At 40.5% G+C, this 17,128-nt stretch overlaps 1 long non-coding RNA gene across 4 annotated transcripts in view; it reads left to right on the top strand.

Annotated features, from left to right (window-relative positions):
• The window catches only part of LOC308619533, a 553,523-nt gene that overhangs the window by 293,273 nt on the left and 243,122 nt on the right, over positions 1–17,128 (top strand). For 3 of the 4 annotated variants that reach the window (XR_014016203.1, XR_014016204.1, XR_014016205.1), the window contains one exon: positions 2,215–4,566. The exons of the other annotated variant lie outside the window; for it this stretch is intronic. This is a non-coding gene — a long non-coding RNA (uncharacterized lncRNA). Of the gene's footprint in view, positions 1–2,214; positions 4,567–17,128 lie in introns of those variants that run through there. 4 annotated transcript variants of the gene reach the window in all.

Here is a 17,128-nt window from a genome sequence, read left to right as displayed (position 1 = left end):
GGAGGCAAGAAGAGCTTGTATGAGTGATGTATTTCAAGACAGAAGTGACAGGACTGGGGGATGGATTGGACATTGATGGGGAAAAGTGAATGGAGTTGCTGTCTGCTAAGGTGCGAGGAACTAGTCAAGGAACAGGCTGGAGAGGTTAGAAATCAAGAGTCAAGCTCAAGATGGTCGTCAGACATCTGAATGTAGTCTCTGTGTGGCCTTTTGTATAATGGTGCTTAGAAAGCTAATCAAAGGGCTTGCTTTCTCAAATCAGAGATGCAGCAAATATTCTCAGGCCTGTGATCACAGAACTGAAGCCTTGGGAAACACCCACAGAAGGCACTCTGAATGTACATTCTTAGGACAGATGCAGCATGAGTGTGACCAAGGCTGGGGCAGCTGGAAGTTAGAGTGCATTGGTGATGAATAATATTTGAGCACAGAGAGATGTTCAACACTGTATTTGAATTTGAATTTCTTTTGTAAATAAAAAAGGAAAACTTGGATTCACATACTGTTTATAATTTTAAAAGTGCTTTCAAATCCTCCATCATCCTATGAGATAGGATTGATTATCTTCATTTTGGAGATGAGGAAATGGAAGTTCAGAGAAGTTCAAAGATTTGCACAAAGTCACACAACTAACAGGTAAGGGAATCCTCCAATTTAGGTTTTTCTGACCCCCAAATCATTTCCATTTTATCGTGTTGTTTCCATTTCATCATGGTTTTTTTTGGAGTAGTCACATATTGATTCTGCCAGTGTAAAAAATCCAAATCAATCATACCTAATAAGGGTATAAAATGTCCTCTTTGCCCCCTACTGACTGCAAATGACCCGTGTACTCAGGCCCCCATCCCCCGTGTTCATCTTCAATCCAGGCTTCTCTGGCAGCTTCGCTTCCCTGGCAACCAAGTGGCTAATGAGCTTCACCCCAACTCCTGTCTCCCTTAACAAATTCCTTTTTATCAATGGCTCATTTGTGTTGAAAGAGGTCGTCATGCCAAGCAATATTTTGGGGAATATTTTACAACTCCTATTGCTTAAATTCTGAGAGAAACCGCTTCAAAAAGGTCCAAACACTTTCCCCCACTGGATCATTTCAAAATGCAGTTAGAAGAGAATAGTTTTTCAATGAGCATTTCAGTAATTCCTGCAAAGTATCACTTAGTCACGATTGAGACCATAGCTGTGTCCACACGGTGCTAAACATCTGGATAAAAAATGAAAATGGAACGCATTGGGATGTTAATACTGGGTCAGAAGCCAGTTTTGATGTCCTCAGGCACTGAGGTTGCCCTCAATGGTTGCCCTTGGGTCATCCAAACCCCCTTTGGGTCTCATCTCAATCATGCCAGTGTGTGAGGGAGTGGGCAGAGCCCTGGACTTGAAGAAAGAAGGTTGAGGTACCAGTCTTGACTTTGGTATTTCCTCGTATGTGACCTCACCCAGCCTCAGCTTCCTCATCTATGAAATGGACATGCTTATGCCTGCACAGCTTCCTAAGATGTTTGTAAAAAGTAAATAAAGCAAATTTTGAACTAAGCAGAGGTCGTATTGTATTTATCTTTGCATCTCCAGAGCTGAACACAGGCATGTAGTAGAGACTGGATACATTTTTGTTGATTAATTTATGAATGAGTATAGTATAGGCAATTCTAGTGCTCTAGCACCTATTATTATATAGCGCTATTTACATTCGCCAACTACCTCTGGTACTTAAGAAACTTACCCTCCCTAGAATATGAGGACACATAGCCCAGAAAAAATATTTACTAAAAGCATAAAATGTACTGTGCTAGATGTAAATAATGTTTTCCAGTTAGTCCAAGTGGTGAATAACCCCAGCGTTTGTTCTATTTGGAGCACCTGTTTGTAATCCATGTCATAAATTTTTTCATGATCATTGCTTAGTAGTCAATGACTTTCTTTGTTGGCACAGAATTTAAGATATTTCCCTAATAAGGACACCCAATGTTAAAGCAAAGAATTTCTATAGCTATGCAGTTCAGAGAGTTACCTAGGAGATGAAAAGCTAATCTGTCTGGAATTTCTGCCCTTGAGACCAAAGATACTATAAATTTGCTCGGGAGGAAAATAATCATGGTAAGCATCTTAATTTCTTCCATCTCGTTTCCAAGCAGATGTCGCCGTGTTTTAGCCTGGAATTCATCATCTCTCTGATACATCAACATTGACATATTACATCTTCATCTCTTATTATAGAAAATGGAAATTAAACCAGAATGTGAACATGCTGAATGAATCGGACTCCCCAGAGATTTGGAGGAGAAGAAAACCTCCCACTCGCCTTTGACTTTTGGATTTCTTGTTTCCCTCATGTTTGGATTGCACTTTAAGAAGTCCATCTGGAAGTTCACTTTTTATATTTTGCAAATGCAAGTAGAGCTTATTATCAAAAGACAAACCCATAAAGGAAGAAAACAGTGGGCAGGGATTGGGGGGGGTCATAGAATCACCTAAAAAATCCAGTGATGGTATTTAAAGTTAAATTCCAGAGATTAAACTCCATTTATTGCTGGGCCTGACTTTGCCAGTCTGCTAGTTTGGATGAATGCATGGATATGTTTAGCTGCTTGCTTCTATCTATTAAGCTAGAAGATGAGTTTGGGTAGGTGTCAACACCTGCAAATGTCATCAACCCTGCAGTACCTCTGTAGCACTGAGTTATCAAAGTAGCACTGCCACAGTCTGCCTGAGACTTCAATCATCCCACAGTGGGCACCAGTACACTTCTTTCCTTTTTCTGGCCTCAGGAAAACATTCTTAGGATTTCAGGATCCTATTATATGTTGAGCGAATTGCGTTCTTCTTGAATTCCTTACCAAGTCACTCTGGTCCTTGGAGATTAGAAGTTTAAACTTTGAAGGCCATACCTCATCGAGTTCTCTTCACTTTGGCTTCCCAGCCATTTCTGTTGCAGCCAGACTTAATCCTCTTCAGACGTATCAAGCCAACCATCAGCCAAGGTGGTCTTTATTTCCTCACACATGCTGCAGAGATTAAGGCTGCCTGATTTTCTCATATATTCCCTGGCACCCCAACTACAGATTCAGCTGCTGTCTGAGGTTGATGTAAATAATGTTTACAACTTGGCCCCAACTTGGCCCCAACTTGTTGGCCATTTATGGGAAGAATCCATCTTATTCTAGAGTCACAAAGGCTAATGCCATCTTGGTCATAACAAGATAGCTGGATAGAGCATTAGCATCCTAGAATCTCTTTGTAAATTTCCAGACCAGGGAAGATTAAGAGTAGTTTGCTTCAGTAGGTCTGGGTAAAATTGTCAGCATTAGGCAGAGAGGCCCACGAAAATAGCATTGGATTTAGAGTTGCGACCCAAGTTAGAGGTAGCTGTACTACCTTCTAGCTGTGTAGTCTTGGACAAGTAACATAATCTTTATGGACCCATGTTCTCATCTGGAAGATAGGAACCCTGTCATGGACCCTGCACATACCCCTGGATGATTGGAATAAAAGATATGAGACTGTCTTGAAAACAACAAAGTGCTATTTAAGTGAGAGCTACCACCATTGTCACCTATAGCACATTGCAGGTTGTCTGATGACCATTTATTGCAAGTTTTATGACAGTCCTAAAATACATCAAGAAGTTTCTTTTCTCCGAACCTCAGTTTTCTTATTGTAAAATGAGGTGAAAATGATACTGCATAACTCACAGATTCAGTGAGATAATAATTTTGTGTGGGCCTGGAGTGCACAGGATGGTGGTCTTCTTTTTCTCTTGGTACTACCCTGAAACCTGGTAGAGCAACTGTGCACTATGTATTTTTGAATCCACATCTCCCAAAAACACCTTCTTGGAAGCTTTCTGGTGATAGGGTCAATGACCTTGGTGTTCCACTGCTGAAGGCATCTGAGGACGTAGCAAACACTGAAGCAGGGAGAACTCCTGCCTGTCTTCCTGCCCCAACGTGTGTATTGTACCCTGGTCCCTCAGTCCTGTCCTAGCTGGGAGGTTCTGTGCCTTTCATTTCAGGAGGAACATTCAAGAGAGAGCCTAGTCAGAGAAGAGAGACCAAAGAAGGGAATGGACTAGAAACAAATGAACAAGTACTGAAGAATACTGGGATATTGAATCTGGAGAACAGAAGACATAGGGGTCCATGACACAGATGTCTTAACCTATCTGAAGGAACTGGTGTTTTTCAAACTTTTCAGTGGCAACCCATAGCAAAAAAGACATTTTATATCAAACCTAGTGCACATTTACATAAATCTATAAACAACTGAAACAAAACCTTGAAAAAAAAACCTGTCTCTCTCACATGCTCTAACTCTAATATTTTCTTTAATTTTTATTTATTTTTATTTTTTATTTTTTTGCGGAACGCGGGCCTCTCACTGTTGTGGCCTCTCCCGTTGCGGAGCCCAGGCTCTGGACGCGCGGGCTCAGTGGCCATGGCTCACGGGCCCAGCTGCTCCATGGCATGTGGGATCTTCCTGGACTAGGGCACGAACCTGCATCCCCTGCATCGGCAGGTGGACTCTCAACCACTGCGCCACCAGGGAAGCCCTCTAATATTTTCTATTCTACTCTTCTATTATTCTATCCTATCCTATCCTATCCAGTTGCATTAAATATAATGTTGGATGTAATTCCAAAACTTATTTTATGACCTATTAATTTAAAATATTGATGTAGAAGACATGTATTGTCCCAGAAGATGGAATTAGGACTTTAAGGTGAAAATTAGAGCAAATTTTAGCTCAAAACAAGGAAGAAACAGCTAATAATTAGACCCACTCAAATATAGAATGGATCTCTCAAGGTAGTAAGACTCTTGTCCTTGGGTATTTTCAAGATTATACCTAATTTATATGCCGTGTCTGTAGATTAGGGACCTTCCCACTTCAAAGATTCCAAGAGCCCACAATTCACACTAAGCTAAAAGAAAAACTATAGAACATAAAGAGATTTTTTAATTTCAGTTCAAAAAACCTGAAAATAAAGAGGCAGGGAGGGTGCGGGTGGGACTGCTGGGAGATTATCTTTCCTTAACTTCGGTCCAGTTAAAGAGAAAACATTCTCTGTCACATTTCTGTGCCCTACTGAGTGATCGCCCTTCCTCAGAACAATTTTTGTTGCTGTTGACAGTAGCAGATCTTGAAGCTGTTGCTGCTAAGCTTCTGGGATGTTCCTTTTTCAGATTTTATGGTCACTTTAGGGTCACTATCTAAGCTTTCATCACAGCTTAGGTAGTTGTCTTTTGAATGATCTCAACAGTCTGTGTGTCTCTGTACCCTGGGCTTAGTAATGTCAAATGTAGAGTCAGTACAAATGACTGCCTCTTGCATAATGAATGCATGCATGCATGCATGAATGAAGATTCCACTAGCCTCCTTAAAAGGAGCATCTTTGAGTCACTGATACTTATCTTGATTGGGAAAGTAGTATGTTCAGGAATAAGTAAGAATGATAACAGTTGTTGAAATGTTGGCCAGCACATGATTCTTAGGCCTTGTAGAAATTTTTAGAGACACAGACTCCTTTGAGGATCTCATGAAAGTTATGGCTTCTGTCCTCAGAAAAACAAACGTATGCAAATTACGTATACAATTTCAACAGTGCAGTTATTCACTTTCTGGCCTAATGTTAGGCTTAACAATTGGGTCTGACTCAAATGAGAATTTTTTGTACTTTTGTCTTTGCTTAAGCAAGTAGAATTTTGGAGAGAGCAGAATGCACCATTACTATGTACCAGGTACATGCTTAGTGTTTTATTTACATTAGTTCATTTACTTTTCATAGTAATCATATGAGATATTGTATTATATATATATATATATATGATCTACATATATGTGTTATAGAATATATGTACACATATATACATATATATTATCTCCACATATGGAGATAATATGCATGTGCACACACACATACACCTGTGCAAAGAATGTCACATTTGTGCCACCCTATCTTCTTCCCTGTCCTTCCCTTCCCTTTAACCTTCAATAAATAGCTTCCATCCCCTCTTCCCTTTCAGGTTCAGAATTTAAAACACGAAAATATTGTTTAGCACTCATCTTTAGAGAAGCTCACTCACCTGGTGACTTCTCTGAAACAAAAGGCTGGTTAACTTCATGGGACAGGAACATAGACTTTTTCTATTTTTTTCTGATGGGTTTGGGTACTGAGATTGACACAAGTCAATTTTTCAACTGGTTATTGTGTTATATTCTCAAAAAAGTGTCCTGAATAAGTGAGGGCACAGAAATAAAAAGACCCAGTTCCTGCTCTCAGGAAGTTCACCACGTAGTTTGAGTTAAATTACATTGTTTGTTTAGCTTAATAAATAGCTCTAGACCACTGGATCCTAAGTAAGGATATATTTATTAATATCCTTCATGAATAAATGGGTTACATCATTGGGTCTATTGAGTGTTGTGTGCTGCTGAGTGCTACTAGTCCTGGGGAATGAGGTCTGGTGTACAGGGTTTCAAGTCATTGACATAGACTCCTTAAACCAGGGTTATGGGGGAAATCACCCAGGAACACTTTGGAGAGTGAGAAGAGTTGACTGAAGCCAGAATACTAGCAATGCCACCATTTATCCAGTGGGAAAGGAAGAGGATCAACAGCGGGACACTGAAAGGGAGCAACCAGAGTGAATGTAGGAGGAGAACAAAAAGAGAATGTTGTTAAAAGCCACGGGGATTTTAAGAAGCAGGATGAGGCCAGCAACATCATGCCACAGGGAGAAAGTAAGAGAAGTCCAGAATAATTAATGGACTTGTCTCTCAGGAGTTCATGGTGATGTTAGCAAGAGCAATTTCTGTGAAGTGGTTAAGTGGCAACCATTGCTGTGGGCTGTGGACTAAATGGGAGGTGAAGCAGTTGCGAACTGAAATATGCACCAGTGGTTCCCAAGTGCTGAGCCATGGACTCAGCTGCATCAGAGTCACTTGTGGGGCATTAGGAAATGTAAATTCCTGGCCTCAATCCCACATTTCCTTATACAGTAAGTCTAGGGTGGGTCCTAAGGATCCATATTTCTAAAAAGCCAGGTTTGAGAACCATTAGAATATAAAGTTCATGAGAGGAAAGATCTTGCCTGTCTCATTCACAACTGTACCTCCAGGAGCTAGATGAGTTTCTGCCCGTAGAAGTTTCTCAGTAACTATGTAGAATAGCAGCTCCCTAAATGAACTGTTGGCATCAACTACTTTGTATAGTGTAGTATTAACCGTAACAGCATTAACCATGTAGATCAGTAAGGAGGCAACAGACCAATAGCTTCAAGTAGAGACTATCAAAAGTTGGGGGCTAAACTCATAAATAAGCTTAAGACACTATTCCTTTAGGTTCATTCCTTCAGGACTGTAAAGTATGACAAAAGCCTCTGACTGGCAAATCGGAACTGATTCATTAGAATTGTTCTTTTAACAGAAGGGCTGTTTCTATGTCTGATGATAAGGTATTCAAGCAGTGTCCGGGCCTAGGTTTTGAGGGGATCTGTGCCCACCTGTGGAGTGGACCTGAATGGGAATTAAAGTTCCTCGTAAACCTGAGATTCTGTGATTTATGCTTTACGAGTGGAGTCTGAGTTGGGCCATGCTGAACCTTTACAGTCACGAGGATCCCTGTGATAGAAGATGCAACACCTGGCTCCAGTCACCATCAGTGACTACTCTTCTGCTGTCCTTGCCTGGGGCAAAGGAGAGGGCTTCCTGTTCTCTCCAAAGGTTCCAGGCTTACGTGCAATCATAGGGCTACCTCTACAGGTTTGATCCTGCAGGGACTCGGGACAAGTTGTGTCTATCTGGGGACCCTTTTAAAGCTCCCTTTCTTCCTGTGTAAAATGGGGGTAATAAATTATCATAGATCCAAAAAAAAAAAAAAAAAGACCTACTGAAAGGCAGTAGTAATACAAAGGACTCTTGGCATCTACTAGAGTTTTTGTCATACCTAGCTTGTTCAGTGAGTTTCTGAGGTTTAGACCCCTGTGGGTTTATGCAATTAATTATAGAAAGATGGGGGATAAGCATGAATCCATTTTCCACCAAGCATTGTCCAAAGACTAAATAAATAACATACCTCCAACTATAAATATTAACATTTTCCCAATGAACACATATGCTATTATAATTACTAAAGTACAACTTAATCAAAAAGTGTTAGTAAATATCTGAGAACTTCTAGAGGTTAAAAATTAGGCTGAACCATATGAAATTACCAGTTTTGTGAGTCACAAATAGTCAAATCTGAGCAATTTCATGTAGTTTAATATTTTTTCAATAAAACAGATGATACAAAAATTATGATCTTGATTTCATGAGAGTCAACAAAGATTTTAGAATTATAAAGGTATCTTATGGTAACCAGTTTCCAAAATGGCCCTCATGCTCCTGATCTCATGATATTCATGTGTATGGGTGTAATCCTCTCCTGTTGAGTGTAGGTTGGACTTAGAGAATAGAAAACTGCAGAAGTGATGGTATGTCACTCTTAAAATTAGGTTATAAAGAGACTGTGGTTTCCATGTTGGGTGTACTCTGTCTCGCTCTTGGATCATTCAGTCTGAGGGAAGCCAGCTGCCACATCATGAGGACACTCAGGCAGCCTATGGAGATGGCTCCCAAACCCCCATGGGGAGGAATGGAGGCCTCCAGCCACCAACCACAGGAGACAGCCTGGAAGAGGATTCCAGCCCCAGTCAAGTCTTGAGATGACTGCAACTTTGCCAAAGTCTCCCAACTAAGCTGCTCCCATGTTCCTGACCCTCTGAAACTGGATGAGAACATAAATGTTGTTATAAACTGCTACGTTTAAGGGTGGTTTATTTCCCAGCAATAGATATCTAATATAAGCCCTCATTTTCAAGATGCTGGGAACCGATGGTCGAGTAGTTTTTAGTTCAGCATACTTTCATATATATCCTGTAAGTTTTTCAAGGCAAGTTTTAATTCGTTTCATTACTGAGTAATTTGAGCCATATGAATTGGTGGAGAAAATATGTTATTTGGATTCAGAAGATGCCATTTATTAGTAATGTAACTTTGCAAATCACTTAGTTTCTCTGAGCTTCTCTTTCCTCTTAGACAAAATGCAGATTACCACAATGCCTACCTTATTGTAGGGATTACATTGTGAATACAGTTGATCAACCCTAAAATGCTATTGAAATGCTAGATGATAGAATTAATCACCTTTCACCAATGATAAGTCGACCAAGGTCACATAGCTAGTCGGTTGCAGAATAGGAACTTACACCAAAGTCTCCTAATGCTAAGACCAGGGCTTACATAACTTGAAGCAGGTCACCTTTACCATATGAGCCTCAATTTCCCCATAAGTAAAATGAATAAATTGTACCAAGTGAGGCAGGGTTAACAGGCACTGATCAGAACCTAAGGAAAGGATGCTTGTCTAGGTGGCTGAGTCCCCAGAGAGCCGGGGTGAGGTGTGTATCTGACATCCCTGGGGTTTCAGGGCCCAGCCAGGCTGAGAGTTGATGCTGTAGGAAGCTTTGCGATGTGCTCAGTGTAGGCGGCAGCCTTGGTGCTGTGCAGAGGCTGTTGATGCCACTGCCAAGGAAGATGGGGCTCGCTCCTCTACTTGTGCTGCCAGCCCCCACAAGCCCCTGCAATAACATCCTATCATTTGTCACTTCAAACCCGTATACTTTGGATTCGTGCTGGTGCCAGGAGAATTCATAATGAATTCAGTTTCCCATTCATTCAATAAATCAAGTAAGGCTTGGGGGGAAAAAATCTGAAAACATTGCCTTGAAGCTTCTGTAGAAGATGACAAACATCACATTTCAAATAGGGCTGAGAAAATCATGATTCAAGATAGTGTTTGGAATAGTAAAAGCCTGATAATAGTATTGTTAACTAAAGTTTGTATAGCACTCAACAGTTTACAAAGCACACTACATATATGTTCTCATTTGAAGCTAATTATCCTCATTTTCAGCTAAGAAACTAAACCTCAGGGTGATCAGATAATTCATGGCAGAATCAACTCTTGAACTTTGGTGATCGTTTTACAAATTGTGTTCTCTTTCCACTGGTCTACCCCTGTTCCTGTCGTAGTACCATTTCTTGTTCCCAACAGAGGTGATTTTGTTATTGTTACTGGCCTTGTCCTCCAAGAGTATAGAACTCCTCAAAAGCAGACTAAAAAGAAGGATGTGATTATGGTCACACATCATGAGAGAAAAGATTTATAATCTGAGATGCCTGATGAGCGAGTGAGTACAGAACGTGGCAGGCAGATTTGAACTCTGTCTGTATACCACTAAATATCTCCATGAATGTGGAAAGCTGGTGCTTGATTCCTGCAAATACATGGCTCTGTGGTTGGAGAATCAAGGGCCTCTTTGTAGGAGCCAAAAGAGCTAGGTTTGCTCTTTCTCTCTTAAATTCTGATGCTGTCATGGCAGTCCCTGGCCTTGGGTGGGGGCAGTGTGGAGCAGGCTAAGGAAGGAGGTGAGGTCAGGAATAGTTTCTGGCAGGAAAGAGTTGGCCCAGGGCTGGACTCACTGACTGGGAAGGTAGCTGCTACAGCAGACATTGCTTGGGGGTTTGGAATCAGGCAGATCTGATTGAAATCCCAGTTCCGCCTCTGGAGGGCTGTGTGGCTTTGGGCAAGTCACTCCACCTTCTTTGTCCCTTTTTTCACAACAAAAAGTCCTGTTCTATCTACCTGTTTGTTTTGACTGTCCCATGAGATCTCATGCTGTTGCATAGGGCTTTAGAGCAGAGGTTGGCAAACTACAGGCTGTGGGCCAAATCCAGCCTGCTGCCTGTTTTTGTATAGAGCATGAGCAAAGAATGGTTTTACATTTTACACTTTCAAATGGTTGAAAAAAATCAGAAGAAGAACAATATTTTGTGATACATGGAAATTTTATAAAATTAAATTATACATTTATATATAATTATATGTAATTATATAACATATTTAAATGTAAGTATATTATATATAACATGTAAAATGTTATATATATGTTATAACATACGTTATATGTAACTTATTAAAATGTAAATTTATTTACATACATAAATATATCTACATATAAATGATATGTTTCTATACAAATATAAAATTAAATATTCATAAAAAAGCTTTGCTGGACCACAGGCATACTCATTCATAGACTATCATTGTCTATGCTACTTTCATGCTACAATAGCAGAGTTGAGTAGGTGTGACAGAGACCATATGATCTATAAGCCCAAAATAGTTACCATATGGCCCTTTACAGAAAAAGTTGTCTGACCCTGCTTTTACAAGGCTCACAGTTCTCATATAACACTGCGGGGTAAGTGGATAAGTGGTGTTACTCTTTTCTCCAAGTGAGAAAAGGGAGGCTCTAAGAGAAAAAGTGAATCAGTTAATGCCACATAGTTTAAAAAACAAAAAACACCAGAGTTTATACTGGAGCCCAAACTTCTAACTGCAAGTGACATTGTCTTAATCCATGATTATAAGTCCCTACCCAAGTCTGTAGACTTTGGTTAAACAGTAGACAAATATCAGATCAAGTGGTATCAGGGAGATTAGCATATAGGTTATAAAGCCAGAGCCAGGGAGAACAGTTTATAAATGCAGGAACCCAAACATCTAGACCACTAGAGCAAAAATTCTTGTGCTGTTAAAATATACAAGTTGCAATGTGGTTAGTAACAAACATAAAGGAAACCTTCCAACTCACCAGTAATTAAAGAAGTACAAAAAAAAATTTAATGAGATACTACTATATATTCTAAATTAGTAAAAATGTTAGATAATCATGATAGCTGATAAAGGTAATGCTGTGCTAAAACAAATACTTATTTACATATTGCTTATAGTAATGTAAAGTCTTTAAAAATACCCCACTATTTTTGTATATTGTGTAAGGAAGTGTCCTAATTTCTTTCTTTTACATGTAGCTGTCCAGTTTTTGCAGCACCACTAATTGAATAGGCTGTCTTTTCTCCACTGTATATTCTTGCCTCCTTTATCAAAGATAAGGTGACCATATGTGCTTGGGTTTATCTCTGGGCTTTCTATCCTCTTCCATTGATCTATATTTCTGTTTTTGTGCCAGTACCATGCTGTCTTGATTACTGTAGCTTTGTAGTATAGTCTGAAGTCTGGGAGCCTGATTCCTCCAGCTCCCTTTTTCTTTCTCAAGATTGCTTTGGCTGGGCTTCCCTGGTGGCGCAGTGGTTGAGAGTCCGCCTGCCAATGCAGGAGACATGGGTTCGTGCCCCGGTCCGGGAAGATCCCACATGCCACGGAGCGGCTGGGCCCGTGAGCCATGGCCGCTGAGCCTGCGCGTCCGGAGCCTGTGCTCCGCAACGGGAGAGGTCACAACAGTGAGAGGCCCGCATACCACACACACAAAAAAAAGATTGCTTTGGCTATTCAGGGTCTTTTGTGTTTCCATACAAATTGTGAAATTTTTTGTTCTTGTTCTGTGAAAAATGCCATTGGTAGTTTGATAGGGATTGCATTACATCTATAGATTGCTTTGGGTAGTATAGTCATTTCCACAATGTTGATTCTTCCAATCCAAGAACATGGTATATCTCTCCATGGATTAAAGACCTAAATGTAAGGCCAGACACTATAAAACTCTTAGAGGAAAACATAGGTAGAACACTCTATGACATAAATCACAGCAAGATCCTTTTTGACCCACCTCCTAGAGAAATGGAAATAAAAACAAAAATAAACAAATGGGACCTAATGAAACTTAAAAGCTTTTGCACACAAAAGGAAACCATAAACACGACGAAAAGGCAACCCTCAGAATGGGAGAAAATATTTGCAAATGAAGCAACTGACAAAGGATTAACCTCCAAAATATACAAGCAGCTCGCGCAGCTCAATATCTAAAAAACAAACAACCCAATCCAAAAATGGGCAGAAGACCTAAATAGACATTTCTCCAAAGAAGTTATACAGATTGCCAACAAACACATGAAAGGATGCTCAACATCACTAATCATTAGAGAAATGCAAGTCAAAACCACAATGAGGTATCACCTCACACAATGGCCATCATCAAAAAGTCTTCAAACAATAAATGCTGGAGAGAGTGTGGAGAAAAGGGAACCATCTTGCACTGTTTGTGGGAATGTAAATTGACACAGCCACTATGGAGAACAGTATGGAGGTTCCTTAAAAAATTAAAAGTAGAACTACCATACAACCCAGCAAATCCCACTACTGGGCATATACGCTGAGAAAACCATAATTCAAAAAGAGTCATGTACCACAATGTTCATTGCAGCACTATTTACAATAGTCAGGACATGGAAGCAACCTAAGTGTCCATTGACAGATGAATGGATAAAGAAGATGTGGCACATATATACAATGGAATATTACTCAGCCATAAAAAGAAATGAAATTGAGTTATTTGTAGTGAGATGGATTGACCTAGAGTCTGTCATACAGAGTGAAGTAAGAAAGAGAAAAGCAAATACCATATGCTAACACAAATATATGGAATCTAAAAAAAAAAAAAAAGAAATGGTTCTAAAGAACCTAAGGGCAGGACAGGAATAAAGACACAGACGTAGAGGATGGACTTGAGGACACGGGGAGGGGGAACGGTAAGCTGAGAGAGAGGCACTGACATATATACACTACCAAATATAAAATAGCTACTGGGAAGCAGCTGCATAGCACAAGGAGATCAGCTCAGTGCGTTGTTACCACCTAGAGGGGTGGGATAGGGAGGGTGAGAGGGAGACGCAAGAGAGAGGGGATATGGGGATATATGTATACATATAGCTGATTCACTTTGTTATACAGCAGAAACTAACACAACATTGTAAAGCAATTATACTCCAATAAAGATGTTAAAAAAAATGCCCCACTAACTTTAAATACTCTGTATTGTCTTTGAAAGCTTTTATTCTTTGATTCATTGATTCCATTTCTGAAAAATCTACCCTTGAAAATAATTTAAATTCAGAGAAAGGTATTCATTGCAGTATTGTTTATTTTCAATTTGGAAGTAACTGATTGTCCCAAAACAGAGAGCTGGTTAAGTAAATGGTGGTATATCAACCTGATGAAATATGCAGCCACTAGACCACTAGAGACTAGGTAACAAGATGGAAACAAATTTTTATAATGTGAAGCAAAATAAAACTTGTAATTTTTCTATGGCTTTTGCTATGCAAAAGTTATATCTGTACTAGAACAAGGAAAAATGAAAACAGGTGATTTCTTAAGGCGATAGCATTCCAAATCCATTGTTGTTACAGCATTGACTAGGTGGTAAAAAGACTGGACGTCTTGTCTCCTGGAGATTAAGTCTGAGTTGGCTCAGTCACCGTGTTGGCTTACGCTTATACCGAGGCCTCATGCTTCCCTTTACCTCAGGACAGGATAGAGGTAAAGAGCTAGGGGTCAGGCTGAGCCCACAGGTAGGGTTGAGGAGGCCTTCCTGCCGGGGTTAGACGGGTAAGGGAAGAGGGGGCCAGGAGGTGGGCAGGTCTCTGTCAGCAGTTATTCATGGTGGTCTCTCAGCTAGCATGGTGGTTGCATTGTCTTGTAAAGATACTGGACTCAGAATCAATCAAATTTCTGCATCTCAAGCCTTGACCCTGAGGCTTACTCAGGTGTGAGGAAATGTGGTCCATCACCCAGTTATAGAGGAGGATTCTGTGGCTGACCCTCTGCTGGTCACCAAGAAGACAGGCAGGAATCAAACTCAGCTTTGACCCTGAGGAGCCTGATAAGGGGACAGCTACAATACATGCAGGGAAAAGGAATATTAAACACACTAAAAGTATTCAGAGGAGGAGAGACCTCTAGCACAGTTTGAACATCTCTACAGTTCTGAGACTCTCCAGTTGGCCTAATTGATGATAATTTCTGCACTGATTGAACAATAATGTGTATTCTATGTTCACATCTACCTTATTATTTATTAATATATTATATTTATATATTAATCATGGCCTTACAGAACACTGTATGTGGAAAGCCCTGTGAGGATATTTTGCATTTTTCCAGGGTAAAGAGTCCCCATAGCTCTTCTCTCATTTGGTTTCTTACACTAGACTGCATTTTCCCATCATGAAAATCCTGTCTGAACATAGGGTAACTCTTGGGTTCAAATTTTCCCTGACTTCAGTAATTGATCTTTCTACTTCCTGTGTAGGTCATTGGTACCATCTTCCCCATCTCCTCTTCCCCTTAAGCCCCACTCTGAACTTCCCCAGTGAGATGGTAGCAGGGTCTCTGCCCTCTGGGAGGTATCAAGACAGAGAAAGAGATAGGACATGTTATCCAAGAACACCAGGGGAAGCAGAGAGTGTGAGACTTGGAAGATGGGCAGGACTGGGGCAAGAATATAAGGGGCTTATTTGGGGAACAGTGAGTGGTTCAGTTTGGAATTAATCCAAGAGTTATATTTGTCTTATTTCCATATTCTGGTGATATGGAGCATGGTATGAGAAATGGGATTTATCTTGGCAGATGTCCTAGGAGGAAAATTGGTCATCTAGGGGGATGCTGAAGGGTTTCCCTCCTTGGGCCTATGAATGGCACAGTGGTTTCAGGAAACCTTGGGACTTGGTTAACCAATTATTAAGAAGTATGAACAATCCCAGTAAAAGTAGCAGTAAAACTAGATGCTCCTTAAACAGATTCCTCACATTTCTGTAATATAAATCATCATCGTAATGATTACTATCAAGTGCCTATGTGAGATATTATTGTCTCCATTTTATAGATGAGAAAACTGAGGCTCACAGAGTTAAGAGACTTGCCAGGATCACACAGCTAGTAAGGGTTGATGGTAGAATTCAAACCCAGGCCCATCAAACCTCAAAGCCTTTGCCCTTTCAACACCGTTCTGTTGCCCCTAGACATGTGTGAAATGGCAAGGTGGTGAGGATGGCTCGGATTAACCACTTACCAGGTGCTTTTCTCCAGGGACTGAGAAGGAATAAGATGTGCCATGGGGACATTTTAAGAAATTATCTATGTGGCAGACCACTAGCAAACTTAGAGCCTTGCTGCAATGGATGAGGACCCAGCTGCACCCTCTATGAAACTAAAACTGGGGTCACTGGGACAGGCCTCCCTGGAGTAAGTTTTCAAGAGAAGAGATGAGAACATTGGGTCCTGTGGGTGGAAGAATTATACAGCTGCTAGCAGCTGCAGGGATGTTGCTAGGAGAATAACAGTTTACTTCTGGACAGTTCTTTGTGATTTATGGAGCTCCTTCCCTTTCATCATTTCATGATCATCGTATTCCAACCCTGGTTAATTGGGGTGATAATCTCCTTTTTACAAACCAGCAAATAGAGGCTCAGAGATGCTATGTGATTTTCCTTAGGTCACACAGCTTGTTAGCAATGCCATTTGCATTCAGGTTTTCAAAAGCCATCCTTCCCACTCCACCCTCCTTTCCATTATATTTCTAAAGGAGTTTGGTGATTGATGGAGAAACCAAGATGATGCTTGTCAAGAGGAGCTGGGGGAAGTGAATAGAATGAGATGAAACAAGCAAACAAAATCATTAAGACTAAATACCAGATACAGCAAGGAGACAGCAGAATCAAAGGAGTCCTTTCTGAGGACAGTCTGCCAGAATGGGCTTAGATGTGTCAGCTGCATCTGAAGTCCACAGAGGAAATGAGGATGTGGGTGGGAGATACGTAGAGAAATGAGTGGAGGACTCATCTAGAGGATGGGGTAGCAAGTCTGCTTTAGGTGGAACCCACTTTGGAGGGACTAGGAAGGGAATGGCAGTGTTTAACAGAGCAGGGAGGTAAAAGGAGAGGCTGCCTGGAGATCAGGGACTCTCATTCATTTGTGAGCAAAGTAGAGGTTCAGCACAAGTTTTGAAAGATAGAAATTATTACCCAAAATGGGTGAAACTCAACTGTGTAATAGAGATCACATAAAAACAGAAAGTGGGTAAGTATTCTTAAATAAGGCACAAGAGCATCAAAACTGGATTACTTTATTATAATAATTAAGCCTGACATTTTTTAAAGGGCACTATTGGGAATGAAAAATTGAATTTTAGGGTCACTTGAGCCAGATGACCATCTTTGGGATGCTGTGGGAAGTGTTTACTCCCATGCCCCCTTGAGTCCTATTCGACTCCTTGCTTGGACTGTTGAG

Source organism: Mesoplodon bidens (genome assembly GCF_964165515.1).
Source record: "Mesoplodon bidens genome assembly, chromosome: 6".
NCBI lineage: Eukaryota > Metazoa > Chordata > Mammalia > Artiodactyla > Ziphiidae > Mesoplodon > Mesoplodon bidens.
The sequence above is the reverse complement of the archived record's forward strand: the minus strand, read 5'-3'. Positions and strand labels throughout refer to the sequence as shown.